The 24,027-nt window shown below is 42.5% G+C and overlaps 1 protein-coding gene and 1 long non-coding RNA gene across 3 annotated transcripts in view; one reads left to right on the top strand and one right to left on the bottom strand.

Annotated features, from left to right (window-relative positions):
* Nucleotides 1-756: 756 nt before the first annotated feature.
* On the bottom strand, nt 757-23,091 carry LOC149284466 (uncharacterized). Its single transcript, XR_016277847.1, has 3 exons — nt 23,016-23,091; nt 18,829-18,901; nt 757-4,500 (listed from the first exon to the last, which is right to left on the bottom strand). It is a non-coding gene; the product is annotated as an uncharacterized LOC149284466 (long non-coding RNA).
* A 342-nt stretch (nt 23,092-23,433) lies between these two features.
* Nucleotides 23,434-24,027, top strand: part of CPEB4 (cytoplasmic polyadenylation element binding protein 4) — a 79,625-nt gene continuing 79,031 nt past the window's right edge. For both annotated transcript variants that reach the window (XM_089496694.1, XM_089496693.1), the window contains exon 1: nt 23,434-23,857. The gene's annotated coding sequence lies outside the window, so the exon portion shown is untranslated. The remainder of the gene's footprint in view (nt 23,858-24,027) is intronic.

Raw genomic sequence — 24,027 nt, 5'->3', positions numbered from 1 at the left:
TCTTTGGGCAGTGATGTCTTAAAAAGAGAAAGAGAGAGAGATGGGGACAAGAGGGTGAAGGCCTCAAGGCAGAGAATTCTATTAAAAGCTTGTTTAACATATAAGGGTATGTCAATACATAGTACCATAATGCAATAATAGTAAAATAGCAAAGACAGTTTTATTAAATGACTTTATTAACATGTATAAATATGCCTTATGTGGCATTTAAACAGTTTACTGGGATTATGGAACTAGTTTGTTTTTGTTTTTACTGCAGTGGCTGGTCAGAGAGCACTTGTATCTTGCCTCAGACAAAGACTGTGTGTATACATTGTGTTGCCCAGGCTCTAATGCTACAATCCATACGGAACAAGAACTAAGCCCAAATTGACAGTATGATTAGGTAAATATGCAAAGGACTGCCCTATTTAATGTCCTGTGGGGGCAGGGGAGATATTTGAAACAGATATCCCTAAATTTGGCCTATTTTGCATTAGCTGTTACAGAGGCACAGGTTGAAATGGATGAGGAGAACAAAATTTCTTTGGTTACTTGTACTTTCTAGGATTCAGAATGAAGATAACTAGAAGTAGAACTATGTCACATCAGACATAGCAGAAATGTCAAGAATATGCATCACTGGTCCTGTAACCCTGATGGCCTCCTAATATATGTCTCACTGTATGATTTATATTATAAAAATACTACACTTTAAACTCCTTATATATTTTGAGTGACTGTAAATATTTATCACAAGAGAAAAAAACAGTTGGCTTGAAAATTTTAAAAAATATTTATTTGCTGAATTTGCATCCCACCAAATGATGGGTAAAGCAAGTAAATAAACGTGAAATACAAAATAATACTTGAAAATGTAAAAATATGTGACGCTAAACACAGCAGTAAACAAGTAAGCAGTTTCAGCAAGTAGAATAGCTTCAGCAAAACATATCTCAGCCATGATACTAACAATATAAAAGCTTTTGTGGCTGACAGTTCCTTCCAGCCTCCACACACGATCAGCAATCATAAAGTCATGGAGGTGTTTTAAACACTCTGTGATAACAGACAAGGGAGACGGATTGCCTTTCTTTGTCTAGAAGATGCTTTGACAGTTTTAATTCACAAAAGTTACTCAAGTTAGTCCCCTCTGGCCTGGATTTTAAAAGAAAGCCACCCTCAGGGAGACAATGAATTTTCATGTAGTTTTTATTTTCAGTCTCCATTTTGGAAGGGACCACTACTGGAAAAAAAGTATGAGTGGAAGTGGCATCTTACAGGTGTAAGTACAATAGGCAACATGGGTCTTGACATCTGTATGGTAGATTTTTGTTGGCAAGCTTTCTAACACTGAGTTGTTTGTTCTGCCATTGATCTCCCTGATATCCACAACACCATAGCTACCTAAGAAAACATCTACATCTGCACTGCAGAATTAATGCAGTTTGACACTTTAACTGCCATGGGTCAATGCTATGGAATCTTGGGATCTGTAGTATTGTGAGATTTTTACCCCATTGTCAGAGAGCTCTGGAGGCACAATAACATACAAATCCCAGGATTCCACCACATGGCTCCATTGAAATTTAAGTGGTATCAAACTGCTTTATTTCTGAAGTGCAGATGCAGCCATTGTAACACCTCATTCCACCCATCATGCCCTGGATTGGCATCATGTGGATACAAACTCCAAAACTAGAGCCTACTTTGGCAAGACAGGGTGAAGTAGTAGTGCTAACTCTGCTTGGCAGTAAATGCAGTGTGTTCAATGGCCTTACCAGTGATAGTAACTTGTACTGCACTGAATAATGTGTTTTTTAAATAAAATGTCCTTGTATTGTATAACATTCCAAAAAGAACTAAATAATTTATGCTAATACAACCTGCTTGATTACAAGTTATATCCAGAAATACTGGTACAAATGAGGTAGCTACTTAAGGCTATATTAAGTGGTGAATGGTGATGCCATTAAAAGAAGAGGGAGGATCATAAAGAGCAGATGCTCCCAGAGCCCGTAACTTTTTAGGGAAGAATTTCAGTCATACCTGACTGGCCAATTTCTCTGAAAATTCTTGACTAGCTCTGAACTTGATGGATCTAGCAAGGCACTTCTAAGGAATCAGTACATACTCAGGATCACTTAAAACCACCATCTGATGCTTGAGATCCTGAGTATGTCCATCAGGTTTTACTGGAATCCTTGTGTGTGTTTTTGAACAATTAGGAAAACAATAACAATATATACAGTACAAAGAACTGGTTAATCCACTCACATTGGAGTATAGACATCACACACTGCTTTAGACTGAATACCTCTGGAGAGTTGTCAAATGGTGTGGATAAATAGTGTGGATAATCATGTTGTGGGAATGTTGGGTCTGAGTATTATTTAGGGCATTCACACATGTTGTGTGCCTTCAAATCACTTCCAATTTAGGTTGACCCTAAGGCAAATCTATCATGGGGTTTTCTTAGCATGATTTGTTCAGAGGAGGTTTTGCCGTTGTTTTCTTCTCAGTCTGAATGAATGTGACTTTCAGCAGGTTACTCAGAGGGTTTCATGGCTGAGTGGGGATTTGAACCCTGGTCTCCTGGAATCCTAGCCTAGTACTCAAACCACTAAACTATGCTGGCTCTCTAGGGCATTCATATACCATTTCATATATTAAAATCTGTCCAGGCAGTTTGCATTAAAACATAAAAGCAATATAAAAGACAATACAAAACAATATTAAATAGGTTAAAAATAATAAAAAACTTATCATCAGTCTGTAAACACCAAGTAACCATTCTTTTCCTATTGTGAATCAGCATTTCATTGCCCTCCATATGACAAACTTTCTACATGGATATCACTTCTCTTTAGAAAATTGTGGCAACAGCCATTATTTATAATAAAAAACTGCACATTTCACTGTGTGTATATGCTGTACTACACATACTGGCTGGCAACCAGTTAATGGCATACTGAGGTGTAATTCCATCCTATGTCCAAATATTTCATTTTTTGGGGGGAGGGGTCATTGTGAAGGTTTATATTCCCTTTCACCCTTCACAATGACCAAAGCTCCCCCACGGACATATTGCTGACCTACTGTAAGCCCCCCATGGACATTCTATGGCTGGTGAGGATTTTTGTTGTTGTTGAAGTGTCTCATTATGTCTCCATAGCCAGGCAAAAAATGATCACACCATATGCCGAGACCTGTGGAAGACCTCAAGATATGATGTAATCATTCTATATCTGGCTACAGAGACATAGTCACATGCTTCTCCAATCTACACCTGTTCTCTACCAGCCATAGGATAGCTCTGTGTATACATGGGGGAGATACAGTGGCTCAGTGATAAATCCAGAGTGTGTTGTATACCTGGCTGTACCATAATTACACATATATACAATTTTCCATAGGGAAGCGATACCAAAATGTGTTGTGTGAGAGACAGCCCACAAAGTTTTGCTTAAAGACTTCTTGTTGAGGAAGGGAATAAGCTTGTTTTCTGTTGCTCCAGAGAACAGTATCTTGAACAATGGATGCAAGCTCCAGAAAAAGAGATTCCACCTCAACATTAGGAGGAACTTTCTGACAGTAAGGGCAGTTTGACAGTGGAACACACTTCCTCGGGGAGTGGTGGAGTCTCCCTCCTTGGAAGTCTTTAAACAGAGGCTGGATGGCCATCTGTTGGGTATACTTTGATTGAGAGTTCCTGCACGGCAGGGGATTGGACTGGTTGGCCCTTGTGGTCTCTTCCAACTGCATGATTCTATGGTTAAGGGAAGAATACGAATACAGACAGCTGTTAACAGTACTCAATCAATACCAATTATTCATCTATAATGGGCAATGCTTTTCCTCCAGGTATGTAATCCATTTTTCTAACCACTTTGGTTTGGAAATGTGGGACATCTAATTTGAATAAACATTCAATAAGTGGATGTATCAGTCTTGACAAAACAATGGAAAATTGCATGATCATATACACATTACAGGTATTGTTTGTGTGCTTTCTTTTGCAGAATTATAAACAGAATATTTGCTGAACAGTTTGAGCTATTCTGAGATTACACACACACACACACACACTATTTGTGGTGGGAATAGAAAGGAAATGCTGAGAAGCTGGTGTGGGCTGGGCCAAGCAGAAATGGAATTGGGTAACACTTAAAAGGTAAAAGGACACAGAATGCATCTGGCACAGCATCAAGGTACAGTGATTTCCTTCAGCTTTGCACATTCATTTTGCCTAATAGAATTCTGGTTTACTAATCTTCCTGGCACATTGCAATATGCATCTAGACTTGCAAGCTCTTTGGGATGGGCTGAGAAAGGCTTTAGGGATTATTGGTTATGGCTGAACATTTTTTTAAAATTGATTTGCCCGCTTCTGTTTCTCCTGCTTCTCTTTTTCCTTCTTCTCCTTTTCCTTCCTCTCTTTCTCCTCCCTTTCCTTCTTTTCCTTCTCTTTCTTCTCCTTCTGCTTCTTCATCAGCATCAACATTTTTGGGCTCCAAATATCTACATGAAAACAAAAATATACAGATCTGCAACAACAACGCTCACATTTACATATGTAGGATTTATTAACGTTCTAAATTCATTCTACTTATAATTCTATATTTGCACAGTATTGCAATGCATCCTGCACTCCTCCAAATGATGAGCACTTCCAGAGACCACACTTCTGTGATTCATTTCATTTGGAAGAGTTGAGACATAGGGCACAGTTCTGAGGGTGCCTTATGCTTTTTGAATGGTCCTTTATGCCAGTTCAAGCTACTTTCTGGATAAGTGCACAGCAACAGCAGAGAAAGCCATCTCTATTGCCAGCAGCTCAAGAACCGACAGTGTAGCTTTTTCTCCTGATGGATTTTACTGCCATCCTGGCCACTAGTACGCAGTTGTATTACCTTCAACCATTTCACCCTTTAGCTTAGGTTCATATACAGATTATGGCCATGCCTGATAAGTTCAACCTGGCCAAGGTGACAGGTAGCTTCATCACAATTAGACTAGATTAATGCAGTACACTCTACATGGGCCACTTTGGAAGAGTGTTCAGACTGTCCTTGGTCCAAGATGAGCTAATATCCTGCAGTGTCTCGTGAACATACTGGTGAGATATTTCCTTCCATATACTACATCTATCCTGAAAGCTCTGCACTGATTATCAGTTTCTTTCTGGCCACTTTTAAAGCAGTGATCATCTAAATGGCTTGAGTCCAGCCAGGGAATCGGAGGTATTGCCTCCTCCCATACTGATCTGCCAGCGCTCTTAAGACCTGATGGCGAGGTCATTGTGTGCTCCAGCTATGGTGGGGGTGCAACTTAGACAAGAGAAAGGACCTCCTTGGTAGCTACACCTGAACTTTGAAATTCTTTCCTCTAGAGGATAGATTCACTGAAAGCATTTCATGTTGTGTCAAAGATCATATTTAACCAAGCATTTGCTTGGTTTTATCACATGGTTTTGCTTACACTTGGTTTTGTTAAATGTTTTTATCTTTGGCATCTATTTTATGATTCATTAGTTGTAAATTTTACTTTACGATTGGTTTCAATTCGTTAGCTGTCCATAAACACCACAAACATTGGATGCAACATAAGGACTCTCTCAACTCTATGATTCTATAAACAGATTCTGAGGTTCATAACCATCTAATATTAGTCATTTGCCTGTCATCACATTTAGTCCAACGCTCAAACCATTATGACAGGTTGGTTCTCTAGAGCAATACTGCTGCATGGGACACTAGGAACTTCCATTATGATATTTTACACTCACAAATCAGATTTACTTAATACACCACAGGTAAGCATCATGGATAATGACATGCCACACAGCCCATCTTCTTTAAAAGTACTTCCATGTATTTGCAAATAAATAAGTATGCAAACATATGTCCACATAAGTTTGCAAATAAATGCACTGCAAGGCTACTTATTATATGCAAAATGATGTGGATCCATGTTTCCAAATTACAAGAGTGCTCTGCGATCTAGTTATTTTTTATTTTTTAGATGAAAACAGCATATCGGAATCACTTTTAGGCAGCACTCCTACACAACATACTAATAAAATCAATCCAAAACTAATAAAACAGTGAGAAATGTAAGGTACTGCACTTAGGCAGAAAAAAGGAATTTCATAGATATAGGCTGGGAGTCACCTGCCTTAACAAGACTACATGTGAAAGGGATCTAGGAGTCCTAGCAGAACACAAATTGAACATGAGTTAACAGCAGCTAAAAAGGCCAATGCAATTCTAGGGTGCATCAATAGTATTGGGTCTAGATGAAGGGAAGTAATAGTGCCACCGTGTCCGGGATTGCTGCCAGCAATCTCTGACTTATGCTGATAACCAAGCCTTCAGCCAACACGTGTAAGCAAAACAAACCTTGTGGAGAAGCAGTCTAAGAGCAACCGAGGAAACAAGCCGATGTCGGGGTTACAGAAAGCCAAGCGTACCGAAAGACGAGCCGTAGTCAGGAAGCCAGAAAGCAGCGTGGTCAAAACAGTCCGAGGTCACAATAGCCAAGAGATAACAAAGGTCCGGTCCGAGGTCAAGATAACAAAGTAGCAAGGTAACAAGATGTCAGGAGCTAGAGCGACAGCAATCACACCAAGGGCTCATGCAATAAACTCTAGCAACAAACTCAAGCCTCTCTCCCACTTAAATCAGGGAAACTCTTCCTCGAGCCACCTGAGGCTGGTTTGCTAATTGTCTTTCTGCAATCCTTCTGGATCTGCGCCTGCAAGCACTCTCGGCCCGTCTCTCTTGATAAGAAGGCACCTGCAGGCAAGCCTCGTCTCCAGAGTCACCACTAGGCTGTGGCACCAGAGGAGGCCTCTCCTCAGCACTAGGACCTGGTTGGACCTCCTGCTCTGGGGCTGGGGAAGCACAGCTGGGACCTGGCAGAGTAGAACTAACACCTGGTGTTGCCTCAATCAGCCCTTGCTCTGGAGGAGGCTCACCCTCCTCCCCATCCTCCGAGAGCTCATCTTGGCTGGCCATGACACACTGTACAGTTGGCCTTCCTTATCCATGGATTTTTTATCCACAGATTGAAGCATTCATGGCTTGAAAACATTTCAAAAAAGTATAAATTCCAAATAGCAAACCTTGATTTTCTATTTTACAGTGTGCCCGCTTCATATGCGGGTGTGTTTTACTGTTCCTTCTGCACCGGAAGGGAGACACGCGCCGGAAGAAAACAATGGTGTGTGCTCCCGTGGCGTGCACCCCACACGCCACTGCCACGCCGCCATGGGCATGAGCCCCATTCATTTGAATGGGGCTTGAGCATCTGCATTTTTTCCCTTACGCGGGGGGTCCGGAATGGATCCCCCGCGTAAGGGAAGGGACAACTGTATATACGGGTCACCATTTTACTATGCCATTGTATTTAATGGGACTTGAGCATCCAGGGATTTTGTTATCCATTGGGGGTTCTGGAACCCAACCCCAGTGGATAATAAGGACCCACTGTATTCTGCTTTGGTCAGCTCTCATCTAGAATATTATGTCCAGTTCTGGGCACCACAATTTGAAAAGGATGTTGAGAAGCTAAAGTGTGTCCAGAGGAGGGCAACCAAAATGGTGAAGGGCCTGGAAACCATGTTTTATGAGAAGAGACTTAGGGAGCAGGGTATGCTCAACTTGGAGAAGAGATGGTTGAGACGTGATATGATAGCCCTGTTTAAGCATTTGAAGGGGTATCATATTGAGGACGGAGCAAGCTTGTTTTCTGCTGCTTCAGAGAATAGAACCTGAAGCAATGGATTCAAACTATAGGAAAAGAGATTCCACCTCAACATTAGGAAGAACTTCCTGACATTAAGAGCTGTTCGACAGTGGAAAACTCCCTCAGAAAGTGGTGGAGGTGGAGTCTTCTTCTTTGGAGGTCTTTAAACAGAGGCTGGATGACCATCTATTGGGGGGTGCTTTGATTGCAAGTTCCTGGATGGCAGGAGGTTTGGACTGGATGGCCCTTGTGGTCTCTTACAACTCTATCATTCTACTGCTCAGAATACAGTTATCTGCTGCAACGAGAAGATAATGGTGGATTCTATACTGGCTTATTTTTATAGATCCAAATATATTGCCACTTTTGGATCCCTAAATTATGGTATAATGAAAAATACGACAGCTGTAAAACGTGTGGGCTGAAATATTACTCAGCACATGTCCATATAAAACGATTGCTGCAGTGATGCCTTTCAGCAGGATCCTGATGGATGGTGACATTTGAGACTACCATAAGAATTCTTTCTTTTTTTTTACTCTTCAAAGAGGAAAGACCTTTTCAGAACTGCTTGAAATTTAAATGATCAGTTTTGTCTTTTCTATCTGTAACTATTTAAATTAGTAGTCTAACAGGGAAATATATATATGGGAACCATTACAGCCCAATCCTATGTATACTGCTGTGTTCAATAGATCTTGTTGTTGTTGTGTGGTTTCAAGTGATTTCTGACTTATGGTAACCCTAAGGGATTTTCTTGGCAAGTTTCTTCAGAAGGTGTTTGCCATTGCCATCTTCTGAAGCTGAGAAATTATGACTTGCCCAAGGTCATGCAGCGGGTTTACATTGCTGAACCAGGTTGCGAACCCTGGTCTCCAGAGCTGTAGTCCAATGCTCAAACCACTACACCATGCTTACTTCCAATATATTTAGAGTGGTGACTTGGTCAGACTCTTTGTCAATAGTGACTTTTCAGTTATGTAAGCAGAGATCTTTCTTATCAACTGTTTCCTTTGGAGATATCTAGAACTGAATCTGGAACCTTCCACATGAAAAGCATGCTAAAATCTACCATTAAACTGCTATCCTTCCTTAGAATTTCTACTTGACACAATCTTCATTTTCTTTGGGCATATTCAGACTGATTGAAAAGTTGCACATTTTGTTCTTGTTCTTTCAGATTTTATACTGGACTAAAATAAACTGACTAGTATAAAAACTCTCTGATTGTACTGGGATCTGATAAAAATATTCTGAGATAAACAAAATGTGCATGGATCTTCAAAACAAAATCAGAAAGAACAGGAACAAAATCTGGGGCTTTTTAATCACTCAAGATAAGCCCTTAGGCACTATAAAGGGGAAAAGCCAGGTGTTTTTACTGTTCAATCTCCCTTTCTCATTAATGATATCTGACAGTGGGTCCAGGTGATTTTACTGTGCTCCCAATCCTTCTGTCCTTTTCATATTACAAAAAATCTACAGAGAAAAATAGAAGTCTTTTGAATGGCTGTCTTGGGAACTATCTGTCTGGAACCACTTGTATTCCTAAAATCTTTCTTATGTTTACATTTATATCACGAAGATGGCTTTTGCTTGTGTATGGTTAAATACCTATCAATAAAGATACTTCTCTCTAAAGTACTGTATTTTCTGGTGTATAAGACTACTTTTTAACCCAGGAAAATCTTCTCAAAAGTTGGGGGTCGTCTTATACGCCGGGTGTCATCTTATAGGGCAGGTGCTGAAACATCTGAGCCAGACTGGAGAATCTGCAGTCGCCACATATGTAACTGAAGGGCGGAGCAAGCTGCAGGCGTCCGGGACGCCCAAGATATGGGGGGAAAAAGCCGTGTTTGCAATACCACTCTGATAGTCTTGGAGACAGGGAGGGCTGGGCAAGCAGGGAGAGCTAACCAATCCAAGCAGGCTTTGTATACAACAAGTTTTCCTGCTAAGTACCTGCATGTCATAAGCATTTGAATTAAAATTACCAGATTGAAATCAAATCTGATGTTTTTAAATTTTTTATTTGGTGTGCGTTGGAAGAAGGGTAGTCTTATATGGCGAGTATATCCCAAACTCTATATTTTAACTGGAAAAGTTGGGGGTCGTATTATACGCCCAGTCATCTTATACGCCGGAAAATACGGTATACACTTATCCATAGATACAGATGTAGTGACTACAATATCTTGAACATTTACTGTTCTTAGTCAATCCTAAAAAAAGACCTAGGACAGAAAAACACACACTCAAACAAATACCAGAAACCTTTGGCTTATGAGTCCACATCAGGATATGGGGAATGCATCCACATTGCAGAAATAATCCAGGTTGATATAACTTTAACTGCCATGGCTCTATGCTATGGAGTTCTGATAACTATAGTTTGTTGTGGCACCAGGGCTCTCTGACAGAGAAAGCTAAATGTCTCACAGAAGTATAATTTCACAGCACTGAGCCATGGCAGTTAAATTCATATCAATCTGGATTATTTCTGCAGTACAGATGCAGATAAAGACTGGCCATACAAGGCTGCTGCCACCTGCTCTCTCCACATGGTGCACACATACATGTGGTTCTTAATCTGGGCTGCTAGAAAGTTGCTCTGAACTTTAAGAACCACAGTGTAACATTACTTTAAGTGCCATGGTTCCATCCTACAAAATCTTGGGGTTTGTAGTTTTGGGAGACATCAGCTGTCTTGGGCAAAGAAGGCTAAAGACCTTGTAAAACTATAAATCCTAGGATTCCAGAAGATGGAACTACACCGCTTATAGTGTCAAACTGTGTAGATGTGCCCAGGGTGTAACATTCCTGCCTTCACAACAAAGCCACGTGGTGATCTATGAAGAGAGGGGGACAGCTGACAAGCAGCTGACTATGCCCCTGTAAGGCAGATACACAATAATGACACCATCCAGCAGAACCTCAGGAAGACCCATAGGAAATCCCAAAGCATGCTTTCATTGTCATGTGTCTTCCTACAGTGACATAGCCAAATGTTTCTTGGCCATCCCCACTCTCCATTAGCCACTACATGACCATGTTGGGGGAAGCCATGTACATTTAGTACAACAACCAAAGGAAGATATTATTACACTGGTCTATGCCATTAACAGAATGCCAGCTGACCTTTTTGATTTGGAAGTCTGAAAATTCTGTGGTTATTACATCTACTGATATTTTATTATTCTAACACATTGTGAAAGGTGTATCTAAATTTAAATAAGGAACACTGGCATGCATCATTTTCCAACCATTTATTCTGCAACAGTTCATTATTGAAGCCATCCTCATCATTTCTTGACAGAAGTGCTTGTTAACTCTGAATCTATGATTGTGGTAATAACATGGTGGCCAAAAGAATGCAGGAAAATGATAGTTTAAAAGTCTGATAGGTTTGACTGCATTGCACAACAGCACACAGAACTAGAATAGTTAAGCTGGTAATTGCTAAACTAACAGTTGACATTTTTATTGTCAGCATGTAAATATTTGTATGAGGAAATAGATATGAATGGGTGTATGCCAAACAGGCTGGCTCACACTATAATATATGTTAACTAGAAATACCATTATCATATGGTAACATGGACAGAACTCATCCACCAACAAAAGAGTAAAGGAGCTGCCCTCTTTCATAGGTGCAACATTGAAGATACAGATTCGGCTTTTGTCTGTGTATGAACTAAAGACTCAACTGTTTGGTCAAGCACTTTCTGAATTGATTCCCTGATCATTATCCTTCTTAGTCCCCTGTAATATTAATAATATATTTTATTGCTTTATTATTTTATTAATCAGTTTTCTTTTATTTTGTTGTTTTTATTGTTGTAGTGTTCTGGGATATTTTTCAATGAAAAGTGCTAGTAAAGTGTTCTTAGAGAAATAATACAAATAGTATTTTGAAGAAAAACTATAAAATTCCTGGAGCCTCCCTCAAACCCAATCATCTCCCTGTTATATTTACTCTCTCCATATTTTAAACCTAAATAAGGACTGCCATATATTATTTATCACAAGGAAAAATGGAATTTGTGTTTTCAACTTGAAGCTGACAAAGTTCACACATAAATACATGTAAAACTCTTTGGTCCTTTTTGCAAGCTTGTAATCTAATACATAATCACAGACAGCAGATCTTAAACAGGACTCCCAGGTGGTTCATGCACAAGAGACTACAGTGATTCTCTGACTTGATCATATTCATTGTAGACAATGCAGATTTGCGATGTTAAGTAGAACCCCAGCTATCCAACATCCAGTCTAGAAAACTGGCTTCTAGATTTTAAGTTCATTTTCAATGTGAGGTTGAAGGCTTTCATGGCTGGCATCCATAGTTTTTTGTGGGATTTTCAAGCTATGTGGCTATGTTCTAGTTTATTCCTGATGTTTCACCTGCATATGTGGCTGGCATTATCTGAATTTTTCTAGAACAGGGCCACATAGCCCGAAAAACCCACAAAAAACTATTCATTTTAAATGCTGCCAAACTCAATTGAAAACAAAGATGTATTTCTGTTGCATCTTCTACATCAGTGTTTCCTAAAGGAAAGCACACAGAAATAAAATCTTGCAAATATGTCTGAAATCCAGCAGTAATACTTTTCAGCTGATCAGGTGATCATTTCTCATTGTGGAACTAGTTTGGGAGTTTGTGCTCTGCCAATGCATGGACCTAGTTTGAAGAGTTTTTGAACTGTTTCCTCCAGTTGGGAAGGCAGGTTCAATTTATTTTTGTAGGCTTTCAGGGTACTGTCCCACCTTAAACAACTATTTTTTCAAGTTTAACTTAAATAGTGATGTTTGGAAGAAAAGCCAGGCCTAGTAGTTCGTATTAGCAACCTGTGCATACTAATCACCAGGCAATGAAAATAATTCCTTTATTTTGGGGAGCAAGTCCCTCAGTCTTTGTAAACATATTCCTCTCCTTAGTCACCTTACATCTGTGTGGAACATGAGCTCTCCATGCTTCAGTGATTCCATTTGTAACCAGAACAAATGGTTTTTCTTGAATTAGAATTTCCATGGTGATATCTACTACATTAGTCATATTTAGCATTCTGTCACACATAACCTGCTGATGAACAGAACTTCAGACAGAACTTCAGATAGAACTTGGGGGGGGGATCTTCTTTGAGGAGGCAGAAAAAATTATTTTTGATTAGTTGTGGAAACTGCTCAGCTTGTACTGACAATATCACCTTATATCATTGCTTTAAAATGTTATATATGTGATCATCATCTTCAGCCAAGTCCTTTTTAACAGACTATTTATACTGAATTCTTCAAATAGAATTTAGATGAAAATGCACAACTGGGAGGTGCCAATTGTGTCTGTAGGTTTATGAAAATGGAGGCAAAAGTGAAAACACTCTGCAGTGTCATAGGGTGGATGTGAAAGCAACTTTCCAGAACCCCCCAACTAGGCAAACCCCTACTTGAATCCATTCTCCACTGGCATATCAGTCCATGCTCCACTGGCTCTGGCAAGTCACTGGTAGGCAGCCAGCTTTAATTCCATTTCTGATCTTCACTAAGAACACTCCACATCCTACCAGAGATTGGGGGACTCCTAGGAGTCCCAGGCTGAGCATGTATGAGGATCATTATGCTTAATTCCTTCTTTTACTTTGATTCACTTGAGAGAATGATTTGAGACACAGCATTTCTCCTCTATTTTGCATATTAATAGCCCATATGTGATCATTCCCTGCCAATACATTTTTTGCTAGCAGCATCAAACAACTTTTCACAGCATGAATGCTCAGCACAGTAGGATTGCTGAGACAAGTAAAAAGTGAAGAGCAAGCCACCAGCAATAACTATCATGGAGACCACAGACTTTAGGGAAAACATGCAACCTAAGTCCTTACATCCCCATTTGTTCTGAGTCATCCAGACCAAATGATTCTGTACTAGAAGTACGTACTTGTTTGAAGCTTAACCCTTTATTCTTACTCATGCAAATAGATCATGTGTTTGTGTTGTGTGACTTTAAGTTTTTTCTGACTTATGGCAACCCCATTACATGATTTTCATGGGCCTCAAGTAGATGGCAGAGTTGGACTGCTTCAACTGCAAGTGCACCCCATTGGTGTAGAACCGCAGTGACCAGACACTTCAGTCCTGAGACCGGCCACCGCCGCATTTTGCAATAGAACCACTTTTATTACGCTCCTTTTGTGGCCAGATTTGGGCTATCGTAGGCATCTGCAGTGTGCCCTCAGTCCGATCCAGGTCTGAAGGCATTACTTTTGGCCCATCTGTTTCAGGTCACAGCAAGTTTCTTCAGAGGAAAGTTGCCACTGACATCCTGAGGCTGAGAGAGTGTGACTTGCCCAAGGTCACCCAGTGGGTTTTCATGTCTGAATGGGGATTCAAACCCTGATCTCCAATGTTCAAACCACTACATCACACTGGCTCTCATGCGGTTAGTTCTAGCCATTTGACAATTTCTCTGGTATATGTATACGTCTAACATACTGTATGCTATATATCCCGTTTCCATTGAACATATAGGACAAACAGTCTCCTCACTCATTCTGACTGCTGCATTTTGATATTTCTGAAATAAGTTCAATATGTTTGTGGGGAGGGGGGGATCTAGTGCAGGAGGGAGGCAAACTGCAAAGTAGCCTAAACTGGTATATTCATAAGGAAGGGCTGGAACAGACAGCCCTTTTTAAAAAGTGGTCCCCAAACTGTGTTCTTTGAAGAATTTTGGACTTCGGCTCTCAGAATGCCATACTATTGGCCAACATGGCCGAGGCTTTTGGGAGCTGAAGTCCAAAATCTCTTAAAGGGCACAGTTTGGGGACCACTGCCTTAAAAAATGCCTTTAGGGCATCATCAGAATGTGGCGTTTAATGCTGCATGCTCTGAAGACTCCTGGAAGCCGGGCAACCACATGTTATTGGAGTGTCTTGAAGCTGTCATTGAGGTTGCTGTGGTCCCAATCCATCTTTGGAAGGGGCGGCTTCAAGCCACCCCTTCCTCCCCCCCCCCCCCGTTTCCCCCCAAGGCCTGCAGAGCAATCCAGTAAAATTTGCTTACCACCTTGTTTAAAAAGCAGATGTATACTTTTGTCCGTGAAGAAGTGAATATGGACTGAATTGGGAGAGCAGGATTAGGAAATAATTATTATTTAAATAAACATCAAATACTTCTAAGAATTCCAAAATCCTCTTGAACTACAATATATTTTATAAAATATTTCTGGCTGTCTTCCCTTTATGCTGCTTGTTTAATTCATTTAATATGTGTGTGTGTGTATAAAAAGGAAACAAAGGCCTGTTACAGATGGGCAAAATGTGGCGTGGTGGCAGCAGTACTAGGATTACGGAGCGTGCAGGACGCTCCCTAATCTTAGTACGTATTCCGTACATCAAAATGGCAGCGCCCTGTACACACGGGCACCGCCATTTTGACACGACGGACGGTTAATGTCTGCACGTCGTGGCGCACTCGGGTGTCAGTAGTGCGCCACAAAAAGAACCCGCTTTTTGCAGGTTCTTTTTTTGTCGGCGGGAAACCGCACAGTGTATCCACTGCAGCTTCTTGCTGGTGGAAAAGGAGGCGCCGGCAGGCTGCTCTTTTTGGGTGGTCTGTTCCGTGTTAAAGTTGGAATTGAAAGATATTGCACATGTTGTAAACTCAATGATTCAAACTCGGTAAATGCAGAAACAATGTTTTTTTTTTACAGTGCATTCCTACATTTAGTACAATGAAGTCCCATCACGCTCAATCTGCCTAATTCCTGGGAGTTTGCAAAGAGTCTAAACACCACAGTTTAGCAGACAATCACTCAGATCTGCTCTGATTTGGATGTTTTGGTTGAGAAAGGTCTAGTGGACGCAATTTTGGTATCTGCTTGTCCTGTATTATTGGATATGTTTCCATTTGTGCAGCCTGAGGATGTGGACAGGATTCCTGGAGGTGACAGCCATTGTATGTGTACTGGATTCTCACCCCTCCAGGCTCCTGAAAATAGCTAGAGGGAGACTTGCTGAGTGAGTATGGGGAGTGATGAATGCCTTACTGCAGCAAAGGAAGCTTTCATCCAACCTAAAAGAGGTGGTAGGGAGACATACTAAAAAGCCCTCCCTGGATCACACCATTCCTGATAATTATCAGCCAGTCCTTAACATACCTACCATCTTTGCAAGGTTCTGGAGCATGTTTTAGTTTCCCAGTTTCAGGAATTTCTGGATGAGTCACACTATCTAGATCCATTTCAATCTAGCTTTGGAAATGGTTATAGGATGAAGACAGATTTGGTTGCTTTGATGGATGACGTACACAAGAAACTAGGTGGGGGGGAGTGTGTCCTTGTTGGTTGTGCTGGACCTCTTAGTGGCTTTTGATGCCATCAACTATGGCATCCTTCTGAGCTGCCTTTCTGGAATGGGACTTGTTGGCACTATGTAATATTTCTGGGTGAACTCCGATTTTGGTGTTGGAGGACTCCTGTTCAATGCCTTGGCTGTTGGCCTGTGTGGTCCTTTGGAAACTGCAGCAGGTCCAAAATGCTGCAGCCAGAATGCTGAATGGGGCCAGTTACAGAGAGCATGTAATTCCATTGTTGAAACAACTTCACTGGGTACTGATTCAAAGTGATCATGACCTACAAAACCTTATACAGCTATCTAAAACACCATATCTCACTATAGAAACCTGCCAGAATCATTTAAGATCTACAAGGGAGGGCTTGCTCATGCTCTCACCACCATCTAAAAATATTAATCTGGCTGATAACCCAGTGGTTTACAACACTTTTTGTCCAATCTTATAGTATTAACTCAATAGTACAGTCAATCCTCCATATCCATGGATTTTTTTTTATTAATGGATTCAACCATCAACATATTGAAAATCTTTCCAAAAATATAAATTCCTAAAAGCAAACCTTGATTTTGCCATTTTATATAAGGGACACCATTTTACTATGCCATTGTTTGTTGGGTCTGTGACCGCAGAATAAATTATCTTATCTATGCCATTGTATTTAATGGGACTTAAGCATCCACAGATTTTGGTATCCATTGGAGGTCCTGGAACCAAACCCCTGTGGATACCAAGGGCCTTCTGTATTATAGTGGACCCTTGTTATATGCTGGGGTTTGGTTCCAAGATCCCCTGTGTATAACAAAATCCGTGGATGCTCAAGTCCCATGAAATATAATGACATAGTAAAATGGTGTCCCTTATAAAAAATGAAAAATCAAGGTTTGATATTTGAAATTTATACTTTTTTTGAACAGTTTCAAACCGTGTATGCTTGAATCCATGTATAAAAAATCTGTGTATAAGAAGGGCCAACTGTACTCTCTTCCACTGCATATTAGAATGAGAGAACGTACAAACTCAGTTTATGAATTCATTCCCTGAGTATACAAACTCTAAATATAATTTTAGTTCTTTGTTCACAAGCAACCATTGGCACGTTACAGATCGCCCCTTTGGGGCGGCCTGTAAGCGCTCCTTTCCTCGCCGGATCGGGGCCTCAGCTGCCACAGTGGCAGCCTCTGAGGCCCCGATCCGTCGCTTTCCAGGCTGCGGGGAAGCGGCAAAAGGCCGCTTCCCCGCGGCTTGGAAAGGGGTGGCCTTGGGGCTTCATGCCCCAAGGACACTTGACGGTGGTGGGGATGTGGAGAAAGGAACCGCTCGGCCCCTTTCTCATTTGCGTTGCTGGCGCAGCCGTGTAGAGGCTGCGCCAGCGACGCAAATTGTGGAAGGAGCTCCAAAATGGAGCTCCTTCTGGGGCCGCGGAAAGGGTGCCCCAGGTGCCCTCGCGCGGCCCCACTATGTCACTTCCACGTCGCTCCGTTTGGAGGCGGTGCGGTCGTGACGTAGTCATGGCGGCCCCTGTGTGGAATGGGCGCCGCCATTTTGTACGTCCTGGGGACGTACTAGGGTTAAGTGCGTGAGTAAGGCACACACTTTCCCTAACCCTAGTACGTCCCCAGGATGTACTTTACGCCCGTCTGTAACGGGCCTTAGTCTCCTTTCCTGTGAAATGGGTTTCTGAGGAAACAGAAAGTAAAGTGTGAATCTAAAAGAGCATTTACTTACTGTGCTGCAGGGTAGTCCCCACTCCAACAGTTTCCCCACTCTAAACATATCTTTGTAACAAATTTCATGTTATAATACCATGGTAGTATAGAAAATGTAACAGAAAACAATACTAATGAAACCACATTAAAACACAACAATAGGGCAGACTTTACATGAAACAGGCAGCCACACCTAACTTGATATATCAAGGTATAATTACATTTTTAATCTTAAAAGTAATATATATCAAGGTATAATTACATTTTTAATCTTAAAAGTAATATAACTTGTTTCTTTGAGCTTAGAAATGTACTCATCCTGTTACTGGACAGGCATTAAATTCTTGCTTGCTATCAAAGTCCTGCTCATACTGGATGTGCAATTGAATGCAAAGATAGATCAGTATGATTCCAGGTACAGATTCTAGGGCTATTAATCAAAAAGGACTACAAATCTATCCAAACTTTTCCTCAAACTCTTTTCTGATAAGAATGAAGACAGAGTAAATGGTTTGAAAACATGGAAAGGTTACTAGTGGGAAAATGCCTACTTGACTTTCATAACTCCCCCCCCCCCCGACCCTTTAAGGTAGTTTGAATTCAAGCTAAAATACTTCACATGGAAGCACATCTCAATTCTTGTACCTGCAATTTTTCCAGCCCAATCTTTGACATCCCTATCAATATGCAATGAAAGAAAAGAAATATGGACCCTTCCCATCTGTAGGGGTATGTTCCAGACTCCTGGCCCCTGTAAATGGTAAAAAAATAAATAAAAAAAAAATCAGAAGGTAGCACCTCATATTCTTTAATGGTGACAACATGCATGGGCAGTCATGGGCAGTCAAATCCACTGATTGTTAGCCCACTGTTATGGAGGTTCCACTGTACCAATTGTCATTATAGTTGGATTTATGTAAAACAAGTATGTACTTTATCCTCCTCATCCCATTTTCAAATTTAAAAAAGGACTGTGCTGTATATATGAGCTTTAGCTGTTCACAAATTGATTAGAAAGCCAAAAGGGGACTCAGCTCACAGTATAGTCTGCTGCGCTGCTGTGCACTTCCTCCTTGCTTGTTTTCTCCCTTCTTCTTGTCTTCTGAGAAATGCTGCAAAAATATTTGTTGATTAGAAATTGTATGTGCCACACTACTGTAGCAGCACTTTCATGGTCTTATCTTAGGGAGCATATAACTCCTATACTGAAACAGCTTTCCTGGATACCGATTTGTTTCCGAGCACAATTCAAAGTGCTGATCATGACGTATAAAGCCCTACACAGCTTAGTCCAGACTATTTGAGAGACCATATCTCCCCATATGAACCACCTAGAGCTGTAAGATCCCCACAAGAAAGCTTTCTCTCAGTCCCACTAGTATCCCAGGCTTGCCTGGTGAGGACACGAGAGAAAGCCTTCTCAGTGGCTGCTCCCACCCTGTGGAAATGTCTTCCAAGGGAGGCTAGGATGGCTCTCTTTCTGCTAGCCTTTCACCGGCTGGCAAAGACATTTATATTCTAGCAAGCTTTTTAAAATCATGCAGGCCTGGTTTTATTGGGGGATGGGAGGCTGGTTTAGATTATTTTTAACACTGTATATTTTAAATTTTGTATGTTTTAAAACATTTTACTGTTTTAATTTGATTATTTTAATTGTTTTTCAAGTGTTGTTTTAATGTGTTTTTATATATATTTCTACAGTATATGCTGTGAGCTGCCTTGGGTCCCAACATGGGAGAAAGGCAGGAATAAATAAATAAATAAATAAATAAATAAATAAATAAATAATAAAAATATCACAAACGTGAAAGTGCAGAAAAATCAAACAATATGCACACTGCTTCCAGACACTAACTTTTTCTCTAACATCTTTATTGTTTAAATCTGGAATCTCCGGATCAGAACATGCCAGCTCAAGCATGTCAGCTGCAAAGACAAATCATGAGCATAACTCTTCTGTCCTTTTCATTAGCCCCTTTGAAACATCTACTTGCCAAGAAAAAGAAGAATCCACAGAATGAAAACAGCAACAAAAAAGGAAGCTGGTGTTTGGGGCACTGACAAGTACTCCAAGGACCTAAATAAACCAATATGCCCCTCACCACTCCAGAACGGATCCCTCATTTCTTAGCCAAAGTTCATACTACCATCATCCCTACTACCCAACTCAGGTTTAGTGTGCCCCAAACCAAAGCAGCTGATGCTTTGATAACTTCATGCAAGTAGACATGAAATCCAACTCTGGACAGAAGGCCTGACCTTTCAATCCCACTGACCTGTAAGAAACTGTTTTTTCTCCTTTACCTGTTTCCCTAACCCATGGTGTTCAACTACAGCTGTCCCCTGTCCTCCTCCCTCAAAAACAACCAAGCACATCCGCAGTTTAACAAGGGATGGGTGGATGGCCTATGCTTGCTCCTCCTTACCCCAAGCACTGCCAAACAAAGGGGGAGGGCGGGAAGAGAGAGAATAAAATATAATTATTAGTGCCACCTTTTCCAAAACTGAACCAACTACCCCTACAGCTCAACTGGCCTGTTACTCTTCCACGCAAAGCAAAGAGTTTGGGAAAAGAGACCTTTTTGGACAAAAGCTCCCAGAATTCCTCAGCCAACATGGGCACTGGGGAGTTGCAGTTCCAAAAGACACTTCCTCCAAAATCCTTCACTACAGGTTGGTTCTCTCTTATCTGTAATTCAAAAACCTGGATCGTCCACATGGGTGGCTGAGATAGGGACACCACTGCTTTCTGATGATTCATGGTACACAAACTTTGTTTCATGCACTGAATTATTAAAAAACACTCTGTATAAAGTTACATGCAGGTTATGTGTAATATGAAACATGAATTTCATGTTTAGATGTGGGTCCCATCTCCAAGATGTCTCATTATGTATATGCAAATACAGTTGGCCCACCACATTTGCAGCTTTGACATTTTCAGATTTGACCAATATGCTCTCTCTAGAGTTGTGCTGGAGGACCTAGTGATCCCTAGAGAGGCGTACTCTCAGGTAAAAAAAACACTGTATTTTCTTATTTACAGCTTTCCCATTTTCATGGGGGTACTGCCCCTCTAACCCCAGGGAATGTGGAGGGCCCACTGTATGTCCAAAATCTGAAAAGCTATCAAAAAGCTTCTGGTCCCAAGCATTTTGGATAAGGGAGGCTAAAGCTGTATATTGTTGTTGCTGTGTGATTTCAAGTCATTTCTGATTTACAGAAATCCTAAGGTGGGTTTCCTTGGCAAGATTTGTTTGTAGCAGATCTGTCCTTGCCTTCCTCTGAGACTGAGAGAGTGACTTGCCCAAGGTTACCCAGTGGATTTACACGGCTGAGTAGTGATTCGTTGTTACCACAATTAAAATGGGCCCACACGATATGAATATCTTCATCATGTGTGTGTGCTGGGTGCCTTCAAGTTGTTTCTGAGTTGTTGAATTCAAAGATATAGCTATGTTAGTCTGCTGACAGAGATCTTGTAGCACCTTTGAGACTAAACTGCAAGAAAGAAGTTGGAACCATGAGCTTTTGTAATAATAATAATAATAATAATAATAATAAAACTTTTATTTGTATACAGCCTTTCCTCCAGATCAAAGCGGTTAACATATCATAGCTATAACATATTACAATACAATGGAGTCAATACATTAACATTTCATACAAGTTAAAAACCTTAAAAACAATATATCAAACAGTCACACTATCAGTTTTGGCTAGGCATCCTGATCTTCTTGGGGTGTTATATCTCTAGATAGAGTTGGAAGGATATGCCAACTGAAAAAGATGGGTTTTCAGTGCCTTTTTAAAGGCTTCCAATCTGGGACTGAGTCTGATCTCTTCCGGGAGTGCATTCCAATGGGATGGAGCTGTTGCCCTGTAGGCTCTCTGGAGAGTTGATGTCAATCTCACTCTCGGGTGTTCGAGTAAATATTATTTCCCCGTTGTTCTGAGAATGCGGGGCGGATTATGTAGGGAGAGGCGTTCCTTCAAGTAACTCGGGCCCAAGCCTTAGTCTACTTCCTCAGAGGCATTTGAAGTAGACTTCAAATGTAGGAAAGCTCACGCTGCCAACTTCTTTATTTCAGTTAGTCTCAAAGGTGCTACAAGATCTTTCTGAGTGTTTTGGAAATGACCCGAAGGCACACAACCGCAAGAGTGGGGTGCTAGAACCCTCTGGCAGACTATATAGCTTGTGGTTGTGGTTCTTGTGTGCCTTCAAGTCGTTTCCAACTTATGGCGACCCTAAGGCGAACCTATCATGGGGCTTTCTTGGCCAGACTTGTTCAGAGGAGGCTGAGAGAGTGTGACTTGCTCATGGTCTCCCAGTAGCTTTACATGGCCGAGTCGGAAATCGAACCCTGGTCTCTGGAGTCTTGTTCCGAATAGAAAAAGAGAGGAGGCTTTACCAAGCTCTGCCAAAAATGAAACATAAACCTCACAAACTGCTTATGAGCCTTTTTAAGGAATGGCAGCACTTCCCCAGCAGCACCAGCATAACCTTCTTTGTGCTTCCAGGCTAGCCCAGTAAAGGCCTCCCTGATTGGTCAGGGTGGCCAGAGGCCCTCCCACCGCAAAGGAGGAGAAGGCACCTCAAAAGGTAGGACAGTCGTGGGAAATGGAGGGCATGGCCACATTCTAAAAACACTGATATAAATGTAGATTCATGAGGATTCTTGGTCTGCTCAAAATGGAATTCCTCCAGGAGCCAGAAGGCTGGAATGGAGGACAGACCTGGAAAAGGAGGACCACCTTGCTCTTAGTCCTGCTCCAAACGGAGGGCATTTTCGACTTCCTCTTGGAGGAGAGGCTAAGATGGAGGACCAAGTCTGGCCAACCTGTCCTTGGCCAGGTCCCAAATGGAGGACCTTATGGGATTCTTCCTGGACAGAAGACTGAGATAGAGGCCATGTCCTGGAAATGGAGGACCAAGTCTGGCCAACCCTGTTCTTAGCCATGCCCCAAAACGGAGGGCATTTTCTCCTTCCTCCTGTCTGGACAGGAGGTTAAAATGGAGGGCAGGTCCTGGAAAAAGAGGACCAAGCCTGGCCATCTTGGGCTTACAGTAGTGGCTTCTCGAGGGAAGGCTTTCCTCAGGATAAGGAAGAAGAAGAAGAAGACCCTTCTCTGCTTTTCCTGGAGCCAACACCTTGGCCACGCCCCTTTCTCGAAGCTCCGCCCCTCCTCCTCCTCCTCAGGTTCCCAGCTGGAGCACCTTCCCACCTGCTGCCGCCCTCCCAGCAACGGCCAGTCCTCGCGACGCTCGCTCACTCGCTCGCTCGTGCGCTCTCTCTCTCAGTTTCTCTTGCCTGGGCCGCTCCTGTTCGCGTGGCTCCGCTGTGCGCAGGCGCGAGTTGCCAAGGGAGGGAGGGAGGCCAATGGGCCAATCAGAGTCCGCGGCGAGGAAGGAGAAGGCGGGTTGTCTAAGGGAATGATGGACAGCAGAGAAGGGAAGAGAGCCCTTTGAGAACCTAGTTTGCACCATTCAACAAGGGGAGGGGGGAAGATGAGGAGGGGGCGGGGCCAAGCCTGTGCGCGTGAGTGACAAGGAGACTGGGGTGCAGCGAGGGGCGTGGCTTCATGGTAGGCGTGGCCTAACAGAACCGGAAGTGTCTCCCCCTCCTCCTCCTCCTCCTCTCTCCTCAGCTGGTTGTCATTTCGATCGTAGGCTCCGTCGTGTGGAGACGGTGGCGGCTGGGGCGGAGGCGGCTGGGGCCGAAGCGACGCACCAAGTAGCCCAGCGCCTGCCTCGCCCTTGAGAAGGAAAGAAGGAAGGAAGGAGGGCCCCTCCCCGTCGTCGTCGTCGTCGTCGCCCCGCTCCCTCTCTCCCCCGCCTGCCCGCCCGCCCACGGCCCCCACTCGCCAAACGACTGTCTTTCATGAGGGGCAAAGAACAGCGCCGGGAGGAGCCAAGGCGGAGGAGAGCAGCCACCAGCCGCAGGAGGACCCCAGGGAGCCACTGCCGCCGCCCCTCCCTGCCCCTCGTGACCCGCTTCCCTTGAGAAGCCGGCGGCTCCCATGGGGGAGAGAGGAGCCCGGACCCCCGCCCCGCCGCCCCTCCGCAGGTACAGCCCTGGCCCTGCGCCCCGCCTGCTTAAATTACAGGGAGGCGCCTTCCCCCTCGCAGCCCCTCCCCAGATGAACAGGGGTCCCCTTCCCCCACTTGCCTCCCCTCTCCTTACTCCCCAAATTCAAAGGAAGGGGGCCCCTTCTCGCCCCCCAAATTAAAAGGGGC

This window comes from Sceloporus occidentalis, unplaced genomic scaffold (genome assembly GCF_023333645.1).
Source record: "Sceloporus occidentalis isolate IW3139 unplaced genomic scaffold, rSceOcc1.0.p SCAF_92, whole genome shotgun sequence".
NCBI classification, from domain to species: domain Eukaryota; kingdom Metazoa; phylum Chordata; class Lepidosauria; order Squamata; family Phrynosomatidae; genus Sceloporus; species Sceloporus occidentalis.
This window is presented reverse-complemented; position numbering and strand designations above follow the sequence as displayed.